We start from the raw sequence: 21,402 nt of genomic DNA, 5'->3' as shown, positions 1-21,402 counted from the left end.
AAACACAAGTAAAGAATACAGACACAAGCTAGTGGTGACCAGTCTTGTCTAGTTAACTGGAAAAGAATAAAGCAAAAATGCAAATGACTGGGAAGACTCAATAATTAACGTAATGGGTATGGCGGCTACCCAGGAGTGAATAAAATCGTCTGGTGTTGCCGAGAATAAAGAACTAAATAGAGTTAAGTACTCTGTGGATTAATAAAGCAAAAATTCACTTGCTAAATTAACGGTAACCACCAGTAAACTTGTGCCTATAAACTTTAATGATAAATGCCTAAATATGAACAAGTGAGCACTATCTCGTGAATAGCTTTAAAGCTAGGAGTTAATATCCTGGAATGAGGTCTCCAATTGTCACGGTGTTTTTAAACTAAACGCTATTATTAAAAAATAATGATAATGATATTGAAGAGCAGGGACAATGATTGTCTTGCTACGTCAAACAATGATTACTTTATGCTGGCTTGCTTCGCACGATTCTCTGAGAACGAGAATTTATAAACTTTCTCAACAGTACACAGCAGAGACTAATTACTCAATTAATGTTTATTAGTACTGTTAGCCTCTGGAGAAAGTTACTTCACCCCTGACAATAAATAACTAATACTATTAATAATATCAGGTTCTTGCTGATGCTTAACTCCTAGGAGGCACAACGGAATTTAAGCTTAATACAACAAGACTGGCCTAAGTACTAGTTATGAATGGCAAACGTTTATGCAAGCTAGGAGCTATAAGAGAAATAAGCTTAATTGCGGAGAAATGAAACAAGAGTTTACATTACATTAAGCTCAAGAAAAGAAGTTAAATTTATTGATTACAAAATAAATTTAACGTTACAGTTCAAAATCAAATTAATGAGATCGCACTCACTCACTCACTCAAAAGCTAAATTCTTACGCTTAAGAAAAACACCTTAACTAAACTCTTAAGTCTAGGAAAACGAAAAGAAATACTGGTCAGTGAATGCGGTGTATCACCAATGAAGGGTGGGAGCCTGGAGAACTGTAGTCTAGTGAACCTGGGTGCTAGCTGACCTCTCACTGCTGGAACACAGAACCTCACTCCGTCACGGCAAACACTGGACTGCCTAAACTCGTGGGAAAAAGGGGAGCACTAGGGCCGCATTTTTTTAACGGCTAGAGTGAAAAATTGATTTGAAAGGACTCCCGCTGATGAGCGGTTAAAAATTGATTTGAAAGGACTCCCGCTGATGAGCGGTTAACTGAACGATAAACTGGGATTCCATTTGAGTTCGTGGTTTCCCACAAAAGCCAATGTCACTAGCTGTCTCGTGACAATGACTGCCCTCCAAACCTTGCCTTACATCCCACCACTGCCACCAACTTAATAACCAAAATGAAACTTAACATTAATCACACTTCTTAACATTAATCAAGATTCAGTCTCAGGCCCTCGCGCTTGATAGGCACGCACGTTACCACTAAGCCAAAGAGAGGAACCCCTCTTTGCCTGTTAAGAAATGCAGGCCTTTATACACCCCATTACGGGGCGTCATTGAGGAGGGTCTGGTAATGTTTTTGTGGTGATTGTTTTATATGCTTAGTTGTACTGTGTGTCTTTGTCATATACTGACAGGGGTGTTGTATGTTAGCACAGGCTGCCACATAGAATTGTATAGCACTCATATCGAAATATTCTCTAACAAGGATGACTTTAGTTTCAGTGTGAGGAGCTGTGGGAGTAGTACTGGAGCAGCCATATGGTCTACAAGGTCTTGTAGTGGATATTAGATGGGATGGGGGATCATACCAGGAAGGGATAGGACATTACTTACCTGATATATTGTGTTTAGAGTAGGGTATCTTTTTGTTGGCCAAAGTCTTTTCCTGTTAGTGCCTTAAGTGCATTTAGTCAGAGGGTGCAGTGCCTTGTTATGTCTAGTATATGGTCCCTGAAGGTGTGTTCAGTGTTGCATGTCATTTCAAGGACCTTAGTGGAAAGGGTATGTAGCACAGATACAATACATTGTTAAGTGTGATGTTTGGGTCTATCTTTGCTTGTGACTGTTGCTGGTGATGAGTGCAGTAGTGGATTTGTATAGTTAGAGTGATTGTCAATTTGTTGGCTTGTCACTTAGTGTTCAGCTACCTGAAGGCAGTTCTTCATTTGGATGGCAGGCACCTCTAGTCTCTCCTGTAAAATACTACATTGTAAATGCACAAGTATCTCTCTCTCTCTCTCTCTCTCCACAGCATCCACTCATGTACTGTATGTAGGCCCTCCTTAGGTACAAGTGCATTCCATCACCTCCCTCCCACTGCCCCTCCACAGTCACCTCGTAACAAATGCTTCAGATTCACGCTTCTTTATCCCCAGGACACGCTCTTTGTAAACAGAGAGGATCAGCAATGATATGTATACTGTATTGGTATCACCTGGAACAGTAATCAGATGCACCTCTTTTGGTACCAGAGGGGAGGAGATTGTTTTGAGACCTCCTTTCATTAATTTTTGTTCATTTTTGAAGGCTCCAGCACACATGCATCGGCCTTCATCACCTAATGGTGGCCCTCCATGTTGCTCGATCCCTGGCAGCTTCCCTATTCAGTCCCTTATCCCTGAGGTCACACTCACTGACTTTGTTCCAGATCTTTTCAGTCTACGTCTCGCAACCCTATCCCAAACATTAACATTTCTCACATTCTGCACCCAATTATCGTAGCCCATCCTTTCTATATGCACTTGCATGCATCGGCCTTGGTCACTTAATGGCGGTCCTCCATGCTGCTCGATCTGTGGCAGCTTCCCTATTCATTCCCTTATCCCTGAGGTCACACTCAATGACCTTGTCCCAGGTCTTTTTCGGTCTACCTTTCGCTACCCTACCCCGAACATTAACACTTCTCACTTTCTGGACCCAATTATCATCCCCCATCCTCTCCACATGCACAGACCATCTCAGTCTATCTCGCCTTATGACAACACCAATACACTCCAGTCCCATCCTACCCCTCAACTCTTCCATCGTAAACTTGACCCCTCAGGCCTCACACTAAGTGATACATTGCACATCCACTTAATCATTGTGATTTCTGTATGTTTGGGCTTGTGAATATCCTCTTCCTTTACTGCCCAGTCTCACTGCCCTACAGTATTACATCCCCAACACATGCTGCATGCAAAGATCCCATAGCACAGCGGGAGAGCACTCTCAATGTCAGGAGAGATAACAGCCCCCTGAAGTTCTTCCAAGCACTCCTCATTCAAGCCACAGAGCTACCTTCAGCCCCACCTTCAGCACATAATATGTCTCCCAAATAACAAAGCTCTTCCACGCACTCAAGAGACTCACCAGCAAGTTCAATCCTTTCACGTCTGACAATCTCCACCTGCTCTCCCCGACACACCACACACATGAAATCACCAATATCTCGCAGTCTACCTTTAGTACCACTACATCTCTTATGCACCCACTTATCACAGACACTGCATAAGATAGAATTGCTTCCCAAGCCCTTGTGGCAGATCACATGTGGCCAGTCTCCCTCTTCTGTGACAGTACAGCCACCAGCCCTAGATACCATCACCTATGTTTTATCTGCATTTACTTTGAAGCCCTTGTGCCCCATACCATCTCTCCATCTCCTAAAAATATTTCCCGCCTCCCTTTCATTCTCTGCAGTCAACACCAAATCATCAGCATACATCTCCCACAGGAGTCTATTTCTGAAGTCCTGTGAGAGGTCTTCATGTACCATGATAAACAACAAAGGACTCAAAGCTGACCCCTGGTGCACACCAATATGCATGGAAAGCTCATCACTCAAATCTCTCTTCACCCCTATCAAGGTGCAAACACCCACACATATGGCTATAACCATCCCAACTTGGCATTCCTCAATCCCAAGCTTTCTCATTGCCCACTTCACCACCTCTCTAGGGTCTTTGTCAGAGGCTTTCTCCAAATCAACAAAAACAAAATACAGTTCCCTGTTCTTTCCTAAATATTTTTCCAGAAGCTGCCGAACAGTGAATATGGCATCGGTGGTCCCTCTGCCTGGCAAAAACCTAAGCTACATAGCATCAATATTCACTGTATTCTGTTCATTTTATTTCCATAGAGATCAAAGTACAGGGTCATACTTTGGATGTCCCTATCTCATGTGTAAATGTGAAATTTAATTAGAGTGGTGGAGAGATAGTTCTTCGTTCATGCAGCATATTCTAATCATGATATATATAGTGTACTTTTTTTTGCAGGTCCATAATGTACGAAAAACGTTTGTGAAGGCATTGGAAGAGAAATTTCCTGATTCTGGTTTAGTATTCTCTATAGGTAAGTCTGAATTGGTACCCATTAACCATTTCAGCCTGAGGATTTGTTTCCTAAGGTGAATAATGAAAATCTTACAATAATCAAACTAAAATAAATTTATTGTCATCAGATGGAATTGGAGATTCTTTCTAACCCCTTAAGCTTCAGGCCATCATTTCTAAGTTGAGTTAAATAATTTGAGATTCGCCAGAGTAAAACTAAATAAGTATCTTTGGTATAATAGGTTTCAGCTAACCCTCGAATCTACAGAACATCATTTCTAAGGTGAGTTCTATCATTTGACATTGGCCAGAATAAAAACAAGATAAGTATCCCTAGCGTGAAGGGTCTCAGGCTGAGTTTAAGCATTACAGGAATTAGGACATTGCTGTTTTAATAGTAAAATTGGCTTCTTTGTGTAGTCATATGATGTTATTTTATTTTCTGGTTGTTGTACAGAGATCAGTTATTGTAGCAGTAGTAGTAGATCATATTGAAAGGAGCCTGTTTGATTATGTACTCGTAGATAGGTTGATGTTGGGAATGGTTGCTGATACGAGGGCTGTGAGAGGACGACGTGGAGATCTGTCAGTTCATAAGATTGTGGTATGCAAGATCAAGCTGAGAGGAGTGAGGTGGACCAGTTGAGAGAGGAGCTGTCAGGGAGAAAGACTGAAAGTCAAGTAGCTGAGGTTCATAGAAATGGCAGATGAATACAGGACCAAAGTAGGGGAGGAGTTGGAATAAGTGATTTGGAATGAAATGGATCTGGACAGCCTGTGGAATGCATATAGGGATTGCTTAGTAACAACAAAGAAGAAAGGTGAGGCATGGTGGGATGAAGAGGTTAAGAGAACAGTGGAGGAAAAGAGAAAGAAATGGCTAGAGTGGTTACAGGACAGGGGTTCAATTGAAATAAGAACTGAATGTTTGGAGAGCAAGAAGCATGTAAAGAGACTAGTGAAGAGGAAAAACAAGGAGGTAATTGATGATCTCGGAAGAAAAATAGATGCAAATTGCTAAAAAAATTAGGAAGTTATTCTGGAAAAAGGTGTGGAGATCTAGAAGTGATGGCGGAAAGAAATGTGAAAGTGTGAAGGATGTAAGTGGTAGATTATTAACCCATGGGGATGAAGTAAGGACCAGGTGGAAAGAATATTTTGAAAGCCTGATGAATGGAAGTAGAGAGAACAGAGCAGCCCTAAAATATGATTGGTTTTGGGGGTATGCAGAGAAGGAATGCAGTGCTAGGAAACATGACACTCACACAGCTGAAGAACGCTGTGAAACGGCTGAAAAATGGGATAGCAGCTGGGGTTGATGAGGTGCATGCAGAGATGATTAAGTGTAGTGGAGAGTTTGGAATAAGTGCTTGTTAGAGATATATAAGAAGGCATGGATGAGTGAAACTGTGCCAGCAGCATGGAAAAAGGCTTGTGATTGTACCCCCGTACAAAAATAAAGGCGAGCGAAGTGAGTGGAAGAATTATCGTGGCATAAGTTTATTAAGTGCAGTAGGGAAGGTATATGGAAGAATTATTATAGAGAAAGTAAGAGAGATATCAGAAGTCCTGATGAGTGATGAACAGGGTGGCTTTAGGAGTGACAGAGGATGTGTAGATCAAATATTTGCAGTGAGACAAATAGTGGAGAAGGCTTGTGAGAAGGACTGTAAGGTGGTTATGGCATTCATGGATCTGGAAAAACATACAGTAAAGTAGACAGAGAAGGATTGTGGAACGCTTTGTGTATGTATGGTGTAGATTGTAAGCTGCTAGGTGCCGTCAAGAGTTTTTATGATGGTAGTGAAGCATGTGAAAGGGTAAATGGGCATCTAAGTGAATGTTTCACGATCGGTGTGGGCATGCAACAAGGTTGTGTGATGTCCCCATGGTTGTTCAATATATATATATATATATATATATATATATATATATATATATATATGGGGTGATGAGAGAAGTAAACACATGAGTAATGGAGAGAGGTATGGCATTGGTAATGTATGATGATGGATGGAATATCTCAAATTTCTTGTATGCTGATGATGCAGTACTACTTGCAAATACCAGACAAGAACTTGGTAGACTAGTGCAGAGTTTTGCTGTTGTCTGTGAGCATTGTGCCTTGAGCGTAAATACAGAAAAGAGTAAAGTGATGGTTACTGAGAGAGAAGGTGACTCCCAGTGTGATGTTACAGTGAATGGAAAGAGACTGGAATTGGTGAGAGAGTTCAAATGCCTGGGAACAGTGATAGTAAAGAGAGGAATATGTGCAAAGGAAGTGGAAAGTAGAGTGACACAAGGAAGGAAAGTAGCTGGTGTAATGAAAGTCTTGATAAGAAACAGAGGCATGAGTGTTGCAGCTGCATGAGACTTGCATGAAGGAGTGTGAGTGCCAGCTTTAACATATGGATGTGAGTCTGTGGTATCGCAAGAAAATGAAAAGTCAAGAGTGAGAGCAGTGGAGATGAGGCTTCTGAGGATTGTATGTGGAGTGCAGAGAGTGGATAGGTTACAAAATAATTTGAATCATGAAAGATGCAGAGTGAGGAAGTCTGTGGACACCAGAATCGAGGAGTGTACTGAGATGGTATGGTCATGTGGAAAGAATGGATGACAGTATAGTGGTGAAAAAGGTATATCTGAGCAAATAAGGAGGGAGGAGGCAAGGTAGGCCAAGGAGAAGGTGGAGGGTTATGGTGGATGAGTGTGTGAAGAAGAGAGGTTTGGAAGTTGGTGAGGCTGAAGAGACTAACAAGAGATCGAGCTGGCTAGATGAATACTGTGAGGAGAAGCACATGATCAGGGATTTGACACCCCTTCTTAACATGACAGCACCCGGATTGACTCTGTTGGATACGTTTATGTGAAGCTACAGTGCGTTGTGTAAGTTTTTTGGTGTATCAGATAGAGCCAGGATTCCAGGGGCTTGAATGGTGAGTGAATGGATGCATGGCCCATTAGATTGGACAAATCTGGGCTGTCTGGACATTGCTGCTTCTCACCCTGCCTTAGGGTGGGTCTGGGTGATAATGATGATGATGTAGTAGTAGTAGTAGTACAGTGGTTCATGTGCATGTGAGCCAGTATGAAACTTCTCTTCTATAGTGCAACATCCTCATTTTGGGGGATAGGGATGGGGTTGAGGGACATCTACATAATCAGGCAGTGTATCTGTCTGGTTATAGTGGTGCCACCCCATGAAGATGTCCCTCACCAGCACCAGACCATTCAGTCAGTCCAATGATACCATGCTTTCTCCTAAAGGAATCCCCATAGAATGGTCTGTCATGGTAGAATAGAGCTGCTTTGGTCCATACAAGGTGGTATAACATACAGATCTGCTAGAATTGCTACATATGCAGTGATGCAAACAAAGCCTGTAGGCTTGGCAGCTCTTTGGGAATGCCAGTTGGCATACCAGTGGATGTGGGCCTGATGGGGTCCCTCCTGTTGTTCTGAAGAACTGTGCTTCTGTGCTTACACCCTGCCTAGGCAAACTCTTTCACCTTTGTCTGTCAACTTGTACCTTTCCTTCTTGCTGGAAGTTTGCTCTCATTCAGCCAGAGCCAAAGAAGGGTGACCACTCCCAACCCTCCAACTATCGTCCAATTGCTTTAACGTCCTGTATTTCAAAAGTTTTCGAGTCAGTTCTCAATAGAAAAATTTTAAGGCATCTTTCCTATCACAACCTTCTTTCCGATCATCAGTACGGGTTCCGTCAGGGACGCTCCACTGGCGGTCTTCTCACCTACCTTTCCGACTCTGGGTCATCCTCCTTTCGGGACTTTGGTGAAAGCTTTGCCATTGCACTTAACATCTCAAAGGCTTTCGATCGAGTCTGGCATAAATCTTTAATTTCCAAACTGCCCTCCTACGGTTTCTATCCTTCTATCTGTGCCTTCATCGCTAGCTTCCTTTCTGGTCGTTCTGTAGCCGCTGTTGTAGACGGCCATCGTTCTTCTCCTAGATCTATCAACAGTGGTGTTCCTCAGGGCTCTGTCATATCTCCAACACTCTTCCTTTTATTCATCAGTGATCTTCTAAGCTGTACATCTAACCCTATCCACTCATACGCTGATGACTCCACCCTTCACCTTTCCATTCGGTTCCCGCAACGTCCATCTCAACAGTTACTTCTACAAACAAGGGATGAGGCTATGGCACACCTAATGTCTGACCTGGCTCGTACCTCTGACTGGGGTAAAAATAATATGGTTGTTTTTAATGCATCTAAGACTCAGTTCTTACACCTATCAACCCGACAAAATCTTCCACAGGTATACCCACTAATGTTTAATAATATTCAGCTTAATCCTGCTTCATCGTTGAACATGCTTCGGGTTTCATTTACTCGGGACTTATCTTGGAACGATCATATTACGTCTCTTGTAAAATCTGCTCCCAAGAGATTGGGTGTGCTAAGCCGACTCCACTCTTTCTTTACCCCTGCACAATTGTTGACTCTATACAGGGGTTTTTATCCGCCCCTGTGTGGAGTACAACTCTCATGTGTGGGGAGGCTCCCGCTCGCTGGTGCAGTGGTAACGCTCTCGCTTGCCATCTGGTAGACGGGAGTTCGCGCCTCGCTCAGGTTGCGAAAAGTTTCACTGACGAAGTGGGTGGTTACTGTCCCCCTTGAGCAAGGGGACGGGTGTGTGAGTGTGTGAAGGTCACAGCCTTGCCCTTAGATCGGACTATATGAGCTCTCAGCTCCCTTCCGGGAGGGTAAAATGCTGACGATCACGACCATCAAGTGATCCTGACCGACCCGGTGAATTACATACAGCTCTTCTCAATAGGGTGGAGTCACAGGCTTTTCGTCTCATTAACTCTCCTCCTCTTACTGACTCCCTTCAACCTCTGTCTCTTCGCCGCACTGTTGCATCTTTATCTCTTTTCTATCGCTACTTTAATGGTCACTGCTCCTCTGAACTGTCTGCTTGCATTCCTCCACCTCTACGACGGGCGCGTAGCACCCGTCTGGCAGCAAACTCTCATCCTTTTTCTGTCCAACTCTCTAATGCAAGAGTTAACCGTTACTCCCAGTCTTTCATTTATGCAACAGGTCAGCTCTGGAACTGTCTCCCTCTGTCTGTAATTCCTGCTGCCTATGATCTCCAGTCTTTCAAACGCAGTGTGTCCAGGCATCTCAAAATGATAGGATCTTGAATTTGGCTCTCTATTGTATTTTGTTTTTCTCTTGGAGGGAACTGTTACTGCAGGCTCATGGCCTTTGGTTCCTTCTTCCTCGCATAAAAAAAAAAAAAAAAACTCTCCCATGTCCCAGTGGTGGTTTCAGTTTTTTGTTTCCCCTTCCCCCAGTTTAATTTTTTGTCATTAGATTTCTATTCATCTTGTCATTGACCTAATGTGGATCATGGTGATAGGGGTTAGGATGGTGAATATCAGTGATAAGACACAATCAAAGCAAGTACAAAAGTTGTGGCATTGGTTATAATGTAGCAACATAATTTACATGATGAATTAGGAGTGTACAGTACCTTGCATCCATGTATTGTACATTGCACCCATACTAACTTTTTTTTTTTTTTTTTTTTTTTTTTAAAGGTCCATGACTGAGACTATATGGAGTACGTCAGAGAGTGGGAGTTGGATGGGGTATATGTACAGGAGTAGGTGAGAATGAGAGGGGAAAAGAGGGTGTATGTATTATTGTGTGCAAGAGATGGAAGGAGAATGAAAGAGAGTATAGATCAGTTGGTTCAAGGATTGTGCGGTAAAGATTGAAAGTGGAAATATAAACATAGGCGATTGTGTGTGTGTATGCGCCAATGCAAGATCATGCAAGCAGGGTGAAAGAAGAGTTCTGGGCAAATGTGGGAGTGTGCATAGAAACATTTGAGGTATGAGAGAGTGTTTTTGATTTGAGTTATGAATGGAAAAGTAGGAAATGTGAAGCTGGATGGACTGCTTGGTGAGTGAGGTGTGCCTGCAGAAATGAAGGGGAATGGCAGTGCTCTGGTGGGCATTTATGCAGGGGGGGGGGGGTTGGTGATAGCTAATACCCTCTTTAGGCACAAAATGATCCACAGGTATATGTGGTTAGTGATGAGAAGGGTGGGCGATGAACTGAATGAACAGAAGGCAGTGATTGATTACATGTGTGTGGATGATGGAATGAGAAGGTATGTAATGAATTCGAGAGCATACAAAGGTTGGAGGAGTGGACTCTCTGATCACCAGTTAGTAGTGGTGAAAGTCAAAGTTCGAATACAATGGAGGAATTGGAGGAAGGACAGGTGGTGGTAGTCCATACAAGGCAGGTAGAAAGGTTGCAAGGGGATGGAAAAAAGGCAGAATATAAGAGAGAGGCAGAGGAATGATTGGGAAAATGTGATTTGGAGCTGATAGGGGAGGTGGAAGGTGTGCGTAAGATTTTTACATAAGAAATCTGTGCAGCATGTGAGGTGATGTGTGTGGTGAAGAGAAGCAAAAAGGGATACAAGGGAAAGCATGGTAGAATGAAGAGATGAGACAAGCTGTGATGCAAAAGAAGAAAGCATACTGTGAGCGGATGGGAAACAGAGGGATGGAGGAAGTTGAGAGATGGAAGAGAGAGTTGTATGTAGAGAGGAAGAGAGAGGTGAAAAGTTTAGTAAGAGAGAATGAGAAGAGAGTGGATGAGGAATATGGAAGGAATTTGAATGTAAAGTGGCAGGAATGTAAGAATATGTTCTGGAAGGAGGTAAAGAGATTTAGACAGGGTGGTAAAGAAGTTAGTAGGGGAGTGAAAAATAAAAATGGTGGATTGATTGTGGAGAAAAGAGAAGAAGTGAGCAGATGGAGAGAGCACTTTAATCCCTATGCTCCGGTTAACGTGTATAGCTGTCACGATTTTGGGCGCGGAGCAATGCCGGTTGATGTGTATGGCCACAAGCGTCTTCCCGCCACCCTTTGGACTTTAACTTATCCTTACTCATCGACGGGACCACCTGGAGATGTGGGGATACTTTCATTTGAAAGAGGAAGAATTGCTGAGTCCTATGTATCTTTAATTTTTTCTCTGGCTGTTATAATTTGGCATATATTAGGGTTTGAAGTTAGGGTGTTTTTTCCATCACGTATATCCCCCATAGGGAGGTGTGTGCAACATCGGAAACCCCCCGGCATGTAGGGGTTAAGGAACTGTTAAATCTAGAGAATGAAAGTACAGTAATGCGATTGTAAGTGACTGGGGAATGGCTGGTAGATGAAGATGGTGAGAAGGGAGGAAGAGATCAGTAGGATAGAAGTAGTGGAATCAATGAAGAAAGTCAAAATGGGGAAAGCCCCAGAAATTGATGGAATATGTGGTGAAATGCTGAAGCATGGGGGAAAGATAGTAGTAGAATGGATATGGAAGATGTGCAGATTAGCCTGGGAGGAAGATTGAGTCCCAGAGGATTGGGAGTCAAGTATTATTATTTCCCTTTACAAGGGAAAAAGAAGTGTGGGGGGCATTTGTCCTCATAGTGTAGTAGGCAAAGTATGTGGTAGGATACTTGTTGACAGAGTTATGGAAATAACAGAAGAATTAGTCGGAGAAGAAAAGGGAGGATTGCACAATTACCTTTTTTTTATTCCACCCCTAGGTGCACAAAAAAGGAAGGATTTTTTTTATTTTTTTTATTTTTTTATATATATATATATAAACATGAAGATAAACATCCAGGGCATTATTAGGTGAAAAGAAAAAAATCCCTCTCTCTCTCTCTCTCTCCGTCATTGCATAGGGCCATGCATAAGTTTACGTACGGGAGTAGGTAAAAAATGAAGAAAAAAAACAATTGTTTTTGTTTATTATAAAGCTGAAGGTAAACATCCAGGGCATTATATGGTGAAAAGAAAAAAAAACTCTCTCTCTCCGTCTTTGCATAGCACCATGCGTAAGTTTGCGTAGGGGTTGGGTTGTTCATGGTAATGCACAGCCAGCACAGCCTGAGCTGTGGTTGTTTGCAACGTGACGCTATCCAGCCTGAGCTGTGGCTCACAGACCACGGGTTAAGAAGGGAATAGGTTGTGTAGATCAGATATTCATCCCAAGGTCTTTAGTGGAAAAGTTTTTGAGAAAGTTGTATGCAGACTTCATGGATTTGGAGAAAGCATATTACAGAGTGGATAGACAAGGAATTTTGAAAATATTAAGAGTATATGAATTAAAGGAGCGTTGTGGTGTGGATGTGGATGTGATAGGAAGCGTTGTGAGGAACACACTGAGGTGGTTTGGCCATGTGGAGAGGATGGAGGGTGAAAGATTGACGAAGAGAGTGTATGTGAGTGAGGTGGAGGGTGGAAGAGGGAGGGGGAGACCGAGGATGAGATGGAGGGATGGGGTGGAGAGGTATATGAGAGAGGGGGGTGTGAGTTGGGAGCAGGGCAGTGAAATGGCGGGGGACAGGGCGACTTGGAGGCGATTTGTTTGTGGCCACCCCAAACGGGATTGAGGCGTCTGGCAATAGATAGATGAATTAAACGGGAAGTTGTTGAATGTATGTGACTAAATACAAGAATAAGCTTCAAAGCAAGCTGGAGGACATTAAATTGCCCAGGGGTATGAGAGTGGGTTCATGGAATGTAGGAAATTTGAGGGGAAGAGCAGGGGAAGTTGTTGAGGCATTCAGTAGCAGGTGTGTGGATGTGGCATGTTTGCAGGAAGTTTGGTACAGGGGTGGATCAGCCAGAAAGATTGTTGGGATGGATTGCTATTATAAGTTATTTTGGCAGGGGGGGATAGACAGATATGGGGGTGTGGGTGTGTTGGTTGGGGAGAAATGAGTGGAATATGTTATGAATGTCATGAGAGTAAACAATAGGATATTGACAGTGAAAATTTTGTTTCTTTGGAATGATGACTGCAATTTTTTTTTTTTTTTTTTTTTATAAATAACAGAACGGAGGAAGGAAAAGCAAATGAATATAAAAAAAAAAAAAAAAAATCCATACACCAGATTACTGGCGTCCTCCGTTCATAAAATATCTGCAACAGTTAGACTTGAACAGCTGTGGGTTGAAATTTGGAGGGAAACAACTCTGGGGAAGTGAATTCCAGAGAGATGCAGTTTGGGGAATGAAAGAATTCTGATAGGCAGAAGTTCTACAATATGGCTGAGTGACATTCCAGTCATGAGCGCTGTCAGCTGCCCGTGTAGCACGAGGGAATTTATGGAGAGATGGCACCATGGACACAACTTCGTCTGAGCATTTGCCAAAAAATATCTGTAAAATAATGCAAGGGAGGCAACATTCCTTCTTACATGCAGAGGAGATAGTTTATATGTAATGCCAGGGTTGTTAATGATTCTAACAGCTTTGTTTGAAGTTTGTCTAGTTGTCTTAATGCAACCTCTCCATAACCATTCCACAAGGGTGAGCAGTATTCAGGCTGAGAGCACACATGACTCTTATAAATTATAGCTAACTGCTCATCGGCGAAAAAGTTACGGACTCTGTACAATAATCCAAGTTTCTTTGAGGCGGTTTTAGCAAGTGATCTGACATGAGAGGTCCAGCTGAGGGCACTGTTAAGTGAGACGCCAAGAATTTCAATACTTTTGGAGACGGGAATATTAGTAGCACTGAAGGTAATGTACAAATCTGGCAATATCTGTCTGTTAGTAAACTGTATATATTTAGTTTTACTAGCATTAAAAGAGACTAGGTTGTTTTGTCCCCATTCACTGATCGTAGATAGATCTTGATTTATGGAGATGGCTGTACTGAGTTGAGAGGTAGAGATATTAGATTTTGTAAATGGGTGTCTGAGTGTGAATGAACTATGTAGTGTTGAGTCATCTGCATATGAGTGAATGGGATTGTGGGTGACAGATAAGAGATCATTAATATGAACCAGAAATAGGGTTAGCGCCAGAACTGATCACTGCGGCACGCCTGGATTAATTGAGTGGAAATTGGAATATACATCATCTACTTTTACTCTTATTTTCCTGTCACTGAGATATGAAGAAATCAAAGGAACAAAAGACGTTAGTCCGTCGCAGGGGACTTTGGATAGCAGGGAACAGTGCCATACTCTGTCGAAAGGTTTAGAGATATCAAGAGCTACTGCATGAGTTTCTTCAAAAAGATCAATTGATTGATGGATGGTATGAGTTAAGAGATTGAGTATGTCAATGGTGGATCTTTCGTGGCAAAAACCATATTGTCTATCACTAATTAAGTTGTTGGATTCAAGATGTTTAACTATGTGCTTATTAATTAACGTTTCAAATACCTTACCAAGAGAAGATGTGACAGCTATTGGTCTGTAATCAGAGGGGTCAGACGAACTTCCTTTCTTCGGAATTGGGTGGATATTTGCTTCTTTCCATGAATTTGGGAATAAAGAAGTACATATGCATAGTCTGAATAATTTAGCTAGGACAGAGGCAAATTCAGGGGAACACTTTTTCAAAACAATTGGCAGAATTCCATCAGGGCCTGGAGCTTTGTTGGTAGGTATATCGTCTAGGATGGATTTTACATGTCTGTCTTTTAAGTGGGGCAATTTCGGGAGAATCAAGTTCCAGTACTGGGACATTCTGGCTGGTATCGTCTATGGTAGAATTTCTGGCAAAGGCATTGGCAAAGATATCTGCTTTCCCATGCGGGTCATTTGTAATGTTGCCATCTGAAGATTTTAGTGGGGGAATGGAAGATGTCTTGTTAAAGTTATTATTGAAAGAATTAAGAGTTGACCAGAATATTCTATTGTCATTAGGGTTGTTAAGTAGTTTTGATGCATGCTTTTGAAGAAAGTTTGATTTAGATAGATTTAATACAGCTTTTGCATGATTTCTAGCATATGCTCCACAGGCAGGCTTGGATGAGGTAGATGAGGATAGATTTTGGGATGACTTAATACATGTAATAAGTGGTATGGGGGATGATGTGATAGTGGTTTTGGGAGGGGACTTAATTGTTCATGTAGGTGAAGCAGCTCAAGGTTATGAAGGAGTACATGGGGGATGTACATATGGTATAAGAAATTATGAATGGGAAAGGATACTCAGGTTTGGGGAGGCAATGAACATGATTGTGTGCAACACACATTCTAGGAAGAGAGAGAGTATGTTGATTATGTATGAGTCCGGGGGAAATAGCAGCCAGATAGATTATTTTCTGGTCAGGAGGGCTGATAGGAGGTTAGTGAGGGATGTTAATGTTAGAGGAAGCGAGGAATGTGTGCAGCAGCACAAACTATTAATTTGTGACGTGGTGCTTAAAGAACGAGTGAGGAAAAAGAGGGCTTATGTACCTAGGAGGAAAATATGGAAGCTGAAAAACCAAGTAGTAAGGGATGCCTTCTGTAGCGAGATGAGGAGAGTGTTGGCTGACAGGGAGCTGTGGACAGAGGCATTAATGAACAGTATAGAGCCCTCAAGAACAACCTCTTGAGAGTTACTGATGGAATATGCACTTGGACAAGAGGCCCACCAAGACATAAAGTAACTTGGTGGTAGGATGAGGATGTAGAAGCTGCAGTTGAGAAAAGAAGGTTTTTCCAGGAGTGGAAGAAGGGTGGTAACAAGGAGGAATACTTGGCTGTCAAGTGTAGGGCTAGTAGAGAGAGATACAGGGTGAAGTCAGTCACAGAGATCTACTTGATAACCTAAATCATGTGGAAAGGAAAAATATATTTAAGGTGGCAGATCAGATGAAGAGGGATAATCGGGATATTATAGGTGAGCAGTGTGTGAAGAATGAGAATGAAGGGTAGTGGTGAACAGTGGGGATATTAAAGATGCGTGGAGAGAGCATTATAGCCGGTTGTTGAATGAGGAATTTGACTGGGACAGGGAAGGTTTGGAGCCAGCAGATCCAGTGTTTGGCCCTTGGCCTTTGATTGATACTGCTACTGTGAGTGAGGCAATGGGCAGGATGCAGGTGAGGAAGGCAGCAGGTGTGTCTGAGTTGACTGCCAAAATGTTGAAGGCCTCAGGAGGTATAAGGGTGAGGTTAGTCACTGACCTGATAAATATAATTATATATGAGTGTGTTGTCCCAGATGATTGGCTAAGAGTTTAGTTGTTAATGTGTACAAAGGGAAGGGCGATGCGCTGGAAGGAGGAAATTATAGCGGTATAAAGCTTTTAGATGAGATAATGAAGGTAATGGAGAGAGTTCTAGAAGGTATGATTAGAGAAAGAGTGAATATGATGAGATGCAGTTTGGGTTTATGCCAGGCAGGGGGACCGCTGATGCCATATTCATTGTTCAACAACTTCAGGAAAAATATATTGGAAAGAAATGGAATCTGTATTTTGTTTTTGTTGATTTGGAAAAGGCCTTTGACAGAGTCCCTAGAGAGGTGGTAAAGTGGGCAATGAGAAAGCTTGGATTGGAGGAGTGGCTGGTTAGGGTGGTTATGGCCATGTCTGTGGGTGCTTGCACCCAATGGAGATTTGAGCGATGAGTTTTCCGTGAATGTTGGTGTGCATTAGGGGTCAGTTTTGAGTCCCTTGTTGTTTATCATGGGACTTGAAGCCATCTCACGTGACTTCAGAAATGGACTCCCGTGGGAGATGTTGTATGCTGATAATTTGGTGTTGATTGCAGAGAATGAAAGGGAGGTGGAGGAAAGGTTTAGGAAGTGGAGAGATGGTATGGGGCACAAGGATTTAAGGGTAAATGCAGTTAAAACAAAAGTGATGATATCAAGGTTTGGTGGCAGTACAGTTAAAGAAGAGGGAGAGTGGCTATGAGCAATTTGCCACAAGATATGGGAAGTAATTTCATCTTGTGCAGTGTTTGTGATAAATGAGTGCACAAGAGATGTAATGGTATTAGGGGTAGACTGCATGAAAACGCAGATTTTATGTGTGCGACGTGTTGGGGAGAGCAGGTGGCGATTGTCAGGCGTGAAAGGATTGAACTTGCTGGTGAGTCTCTTGAGTGTGTGGAAGAGCTTTTTTATTTGGGAGACATGTTATGTGTTGGAGGTGGGGCTGGAGCTAACTCTGTGGCTAGGGTGAGAAGTGGTTGGAAAAAGTTCAGGGAGCTGTTGCCCCTCCTGACATTAAGAGGACTCTCCCTACGTGCTAAGGGGTCTTTGTATGCAGCATGTGTTAGGACTGTGATGCTGTATGTTAGTGAGACCTGGGCAGTAAAGGAAGAGGATATTCGCAGGCTGAAATGTTAAAAAATGACTGATCAGGTGGATGTGCAATGCGTCGCTGCATGCAAGGCCTTGGGGGCTGGGTTTACGGTGGAAGAGTTGAGAAGTAGGATGGAACTGGAGTGTATTGGTTTTATGATGAGGAGATGAAGATTGAGATGGTCTGGGTATGTGGAGAGGGTGGGGGGATGATAATTGGGTGCAGGAAGTGAGAAGTGTTAATATTGGGGGTGGGGTTGCGAGGGGTAGACTGAGAAAGACGTGGGACGAGGTCATTAAGTGTGATCTCATGGTTGAGGGACTGATCAGGGAGGCTACCATAGATTGAGCAGCATGGAGAGCCACCATTAGGTGACCAAGGCCTACGCATGCAAGCATGTTGGAGCCTACAAAATGAAAGAACGAAACAAGTATGCATGAGGGCACTAAGGCTACAGTGCATGTAGATAGTGAACTGAGTGAATCATTCTGTTTGAATGTTGGATTGAAATGGAATATGTCATATCTTTGTGGTTGTTCAGTCTGTATATGGTTGGGGTTTTAAAAGAGATACAAGGTAGAGCAGTGGATGTTGAGATGGCTCTAATGAGAGAGGGCAGAGTTTGGAAACTTCCTGTATTGTTGTTTGCAGATGATACTGTATTGTTAAGTGAAGGGGAAGGGGAACTGCAAGGCTTGGTGAATGAGTTTCGGAGAGTGTGTAAGAAATGGAATCTAAAGGTGAATTTAGGGAAGAGTAAAGTTACGGTCTTCAAGAGAAATGAAGTCACTGAATTTACAGTGAGGCTGGATGATAAGAAAATGGAAAATGTGAGTGCATTTAAGTACTTGGGTAATGTGATGAGTAAGGATGGAAGCTTAGAAGATGAAGTGCTTGAAAGGGTACAGCAATGAAGACAGGTTGTTGGTTCTTTGAAAGCAGTGATAAGAAATTGGGAAGTGAGCATGGAAATAAAAATGTCGTTGCATGATAATATTGTGATACCAACTCTGACATATGGAAGTGAGCTTGGACCTTGTTGGAAGGACACAAGTCAAGAGTGAGAGCTGTGGAAATGGGTTATTTGAGGGGAGCATCTGGAGTTACATGGGGAGACAGACTGACAAATGAGGAAGTGTACGAGCATTGTGTTGTGGATGTAGATGTTATGGAAAGTGTTAGGAGAAATGCAATGATGTGGTTTGGCCATGTGGAGAGGATGGAGAGCGAGAGACTAATGAGGAGTATGTATGTGAGTGAGCTGGAGGGGGGGGAGGCTGATAGGGAGGCTGAGGATGAGATGGAGGGATGGAGTTGAGAGGTATATGAGAAAAGGGAGTGTGAGCTGGAGAGAGGCCAGTGAAATGGAGGGGGTCAGGGCAGCATGGAGGTTATTTGTCTGTGGCCACCCCTAATGTGATTATGGCATCTGGCAATAGATAGATATCTAGGTGCATGACTGCTTGTTTATTGTATGATACACATATTGTTCATTCATTTCATTTTTAAAGGCTCCAGTATGCATGCATGAATCAGTCTTGGTTACTTAATGGCGGCTCTTCATGTTGCTCAGTCATTGGCAGCCTCTGTATTCAGTCCCTTATCCCTGAGGGCACACTCTATGACATTGGTACTTAATTGGTGGACCGAGGTCCAAATTCGGACCATGGTGAGGTTTTGTGTGGACCGCAGCACCCCCCTGTCTCTAAATAAATAAGTAAATATATAAAGAAATAATTTTTCTTTTAACGTGGATCAGTAATTAATATTAGTTTGTAATTTTACCCTGTTTTCAGTTAACCGATTTAAAATAGTTTATGATGTACAGTATTTTTTTGCAGTTATGCTTGAATAAGATTTGTGGTTTATACAGTTTTTTGTAGTGCATATTATGGGATAACGTAATGCTATGTCCAGTTCATATTTACAATGAATATGATACTGGCTAATGGAAGCAGCAAAATTTCCTGCTATTTTGACAGTGCAGATGAGTCATACTAAGGTGGGTTTCAGTATTATACTGCATGTTTATTGCTAGTGGAATTTATGGTTACTTTTAACATAAATGTACTGTACTCTATATTCAAGGATTTTTTTTTTTTTTTTTTTTTTTTCAGCAAATTGATTTCTGTAGTTTATTTTCATCAACATTTTGAGGCAAAAAATCTATGTAGCTTGAAAGAAATTGTAATGTTTACCCTTATCTGTTTCTTATTACCACATTTTGAATTCAGACTTTCATCTTGAACCATCTCAGTGTAGCTCTTCTCATCACAACAGTAATACAATCAAGTCCCACCCTTCCTCCCAGCTCTTCATTTGCGGTCCTATCCTCCCTAGGCTTCTCATTGAAGGATGCACTACACATCTAATCATTATCATTTCTGTAAGTTGATCCTTACTACCGTACAACATTACACTCCTAACACATGCTACATAGAAGGACTCTTTAGCATGGAGGGAGAGCCCTCTTAACCTGCCACATGCCAGTGCCATTTTAAAACAGTCTGACATAGTTCCGCAGCCAGTGCCAGTGCCTTTTTAAGATGGTTTAAAATAAAAATGTTCACCGTGAACACATTTTTCAAGATTCGCAGGTAAAAATTGGCAGGCATGTAATGTAACTGTTCCTCTACCATCCCCCAGGCTGTCAAGGCCGTACAGTCACTCATGCCCCCTCCCTCACGCTCTCTCTGCCTCACTCTGCCTGTGTGCCTCACCCAGTGGTGAACATAGTGAAGGCATTTTGTAAATATTTTCATGTAAGTGTAAGTTGCAAATATTTTCTTGTAAGTGTAAGGACTAAATAGTGAAGTCAGGTTGTAAATACCTTCTTGTAAATGCCAGGACTATACATAATGAAGTCAGGTTGTACCTCTCTTCAAGTAAGTGTAAGATAATGCATTCACAGTGAGAAAGACACGCAAATTGTGATAGATGTTGAAATAATAAGTAATCAGAAAAGTGTACTGAACTTTGCTATACCTTCCCAATATAAATACCTGAGTATACCTTACGTAGAAAACAGCTTTCTCATGTACGTGGTGAGCATGAGAGAGCGGCTATATCTGTATACGAGTATGCAGGACTCAATAAAACTCATTTCCGAGCTTCGGTGAGTATTTTAACCCCTTCTTTACTGAAAATGTGTTTTGATGTACCCCCGTACATTGCCTGTAAACACCCGTGAGATACCAGAACTGCTACCTTGGTACACTGGTACACCCTCTAATGAATGGCAGCTGATGGGCCTCAGAGTAACCCGGTAAGGCTGTTTCTGAGGACCTCGTGTTAGCCACAGCTCTGTGTTTTGACAGCAAAGACTGTGATGAAGTTCTGACGAATTCTGACATCATAAGATACATCATGACTGAGTTGCGATGGCACCAATGACTTGCTCACTCATCTGTGATGTAACCTCTTTTAGACCAATCATTATTTTATTTATAATTTCTACAACAGATATCGTACTATATTTTCTGTTGACATACGGCAAAATTTACACCCCTTGGCCTGCCTGAGAGAGTCAGTTACCATGCACTTGGCCACGAGATAAGGTGTACAGGATATTTTTTTCTCATGGCGTCTCTGGTGGATTCCGATAGTGACGAGTTTATTCCTCATGAGGATACTTATTTAGATGTATCAGATGATGATGCATCAGTGTCTGATGTGTCAGTAGATGACTGTGATCCTGAAAATGATAGCGAGGTTGATGTGACTGAGGAGGAGGAGGAAATTAGTAGCGAGCTTAGTGATGCTGCACTCTCGGCAACAAGTGGGTCAAGGTCGCCATCACCATCACGTGTGTCCACACACTTCATGCTCAGCTTACAAGGTAAATAAATAAACCATCCATCTGTGCAGGACATTTTTTTCAAGCCAGTTTGTACAGTAGTTACCTGGGTAACAGTACTTCAGCATAAGATATGTAAACTTATATACCGTAATGATTTATTTTATGATCTTTTTTTTATTACCATCATCATCATGCTGGGTTTATATGATCATCAGTATACAA

Source organism: Coenobita brevimanus, chromosome 80, assembly GCF_032717465.1.
Source record: "Coenobita brevimanus isolate Jiangsu-jjx chromosome 80, ASM3271746v2, whole genome shotgun sequence".
NCBI lineage: Eukaryota > Metazoa > Arthropoda > Malacostraca > Decapoda > Coenobitidae > Coenobita > Coenobita brevimanus.
Note: the sequence above shows the minus strand (reverse complement) of the source record.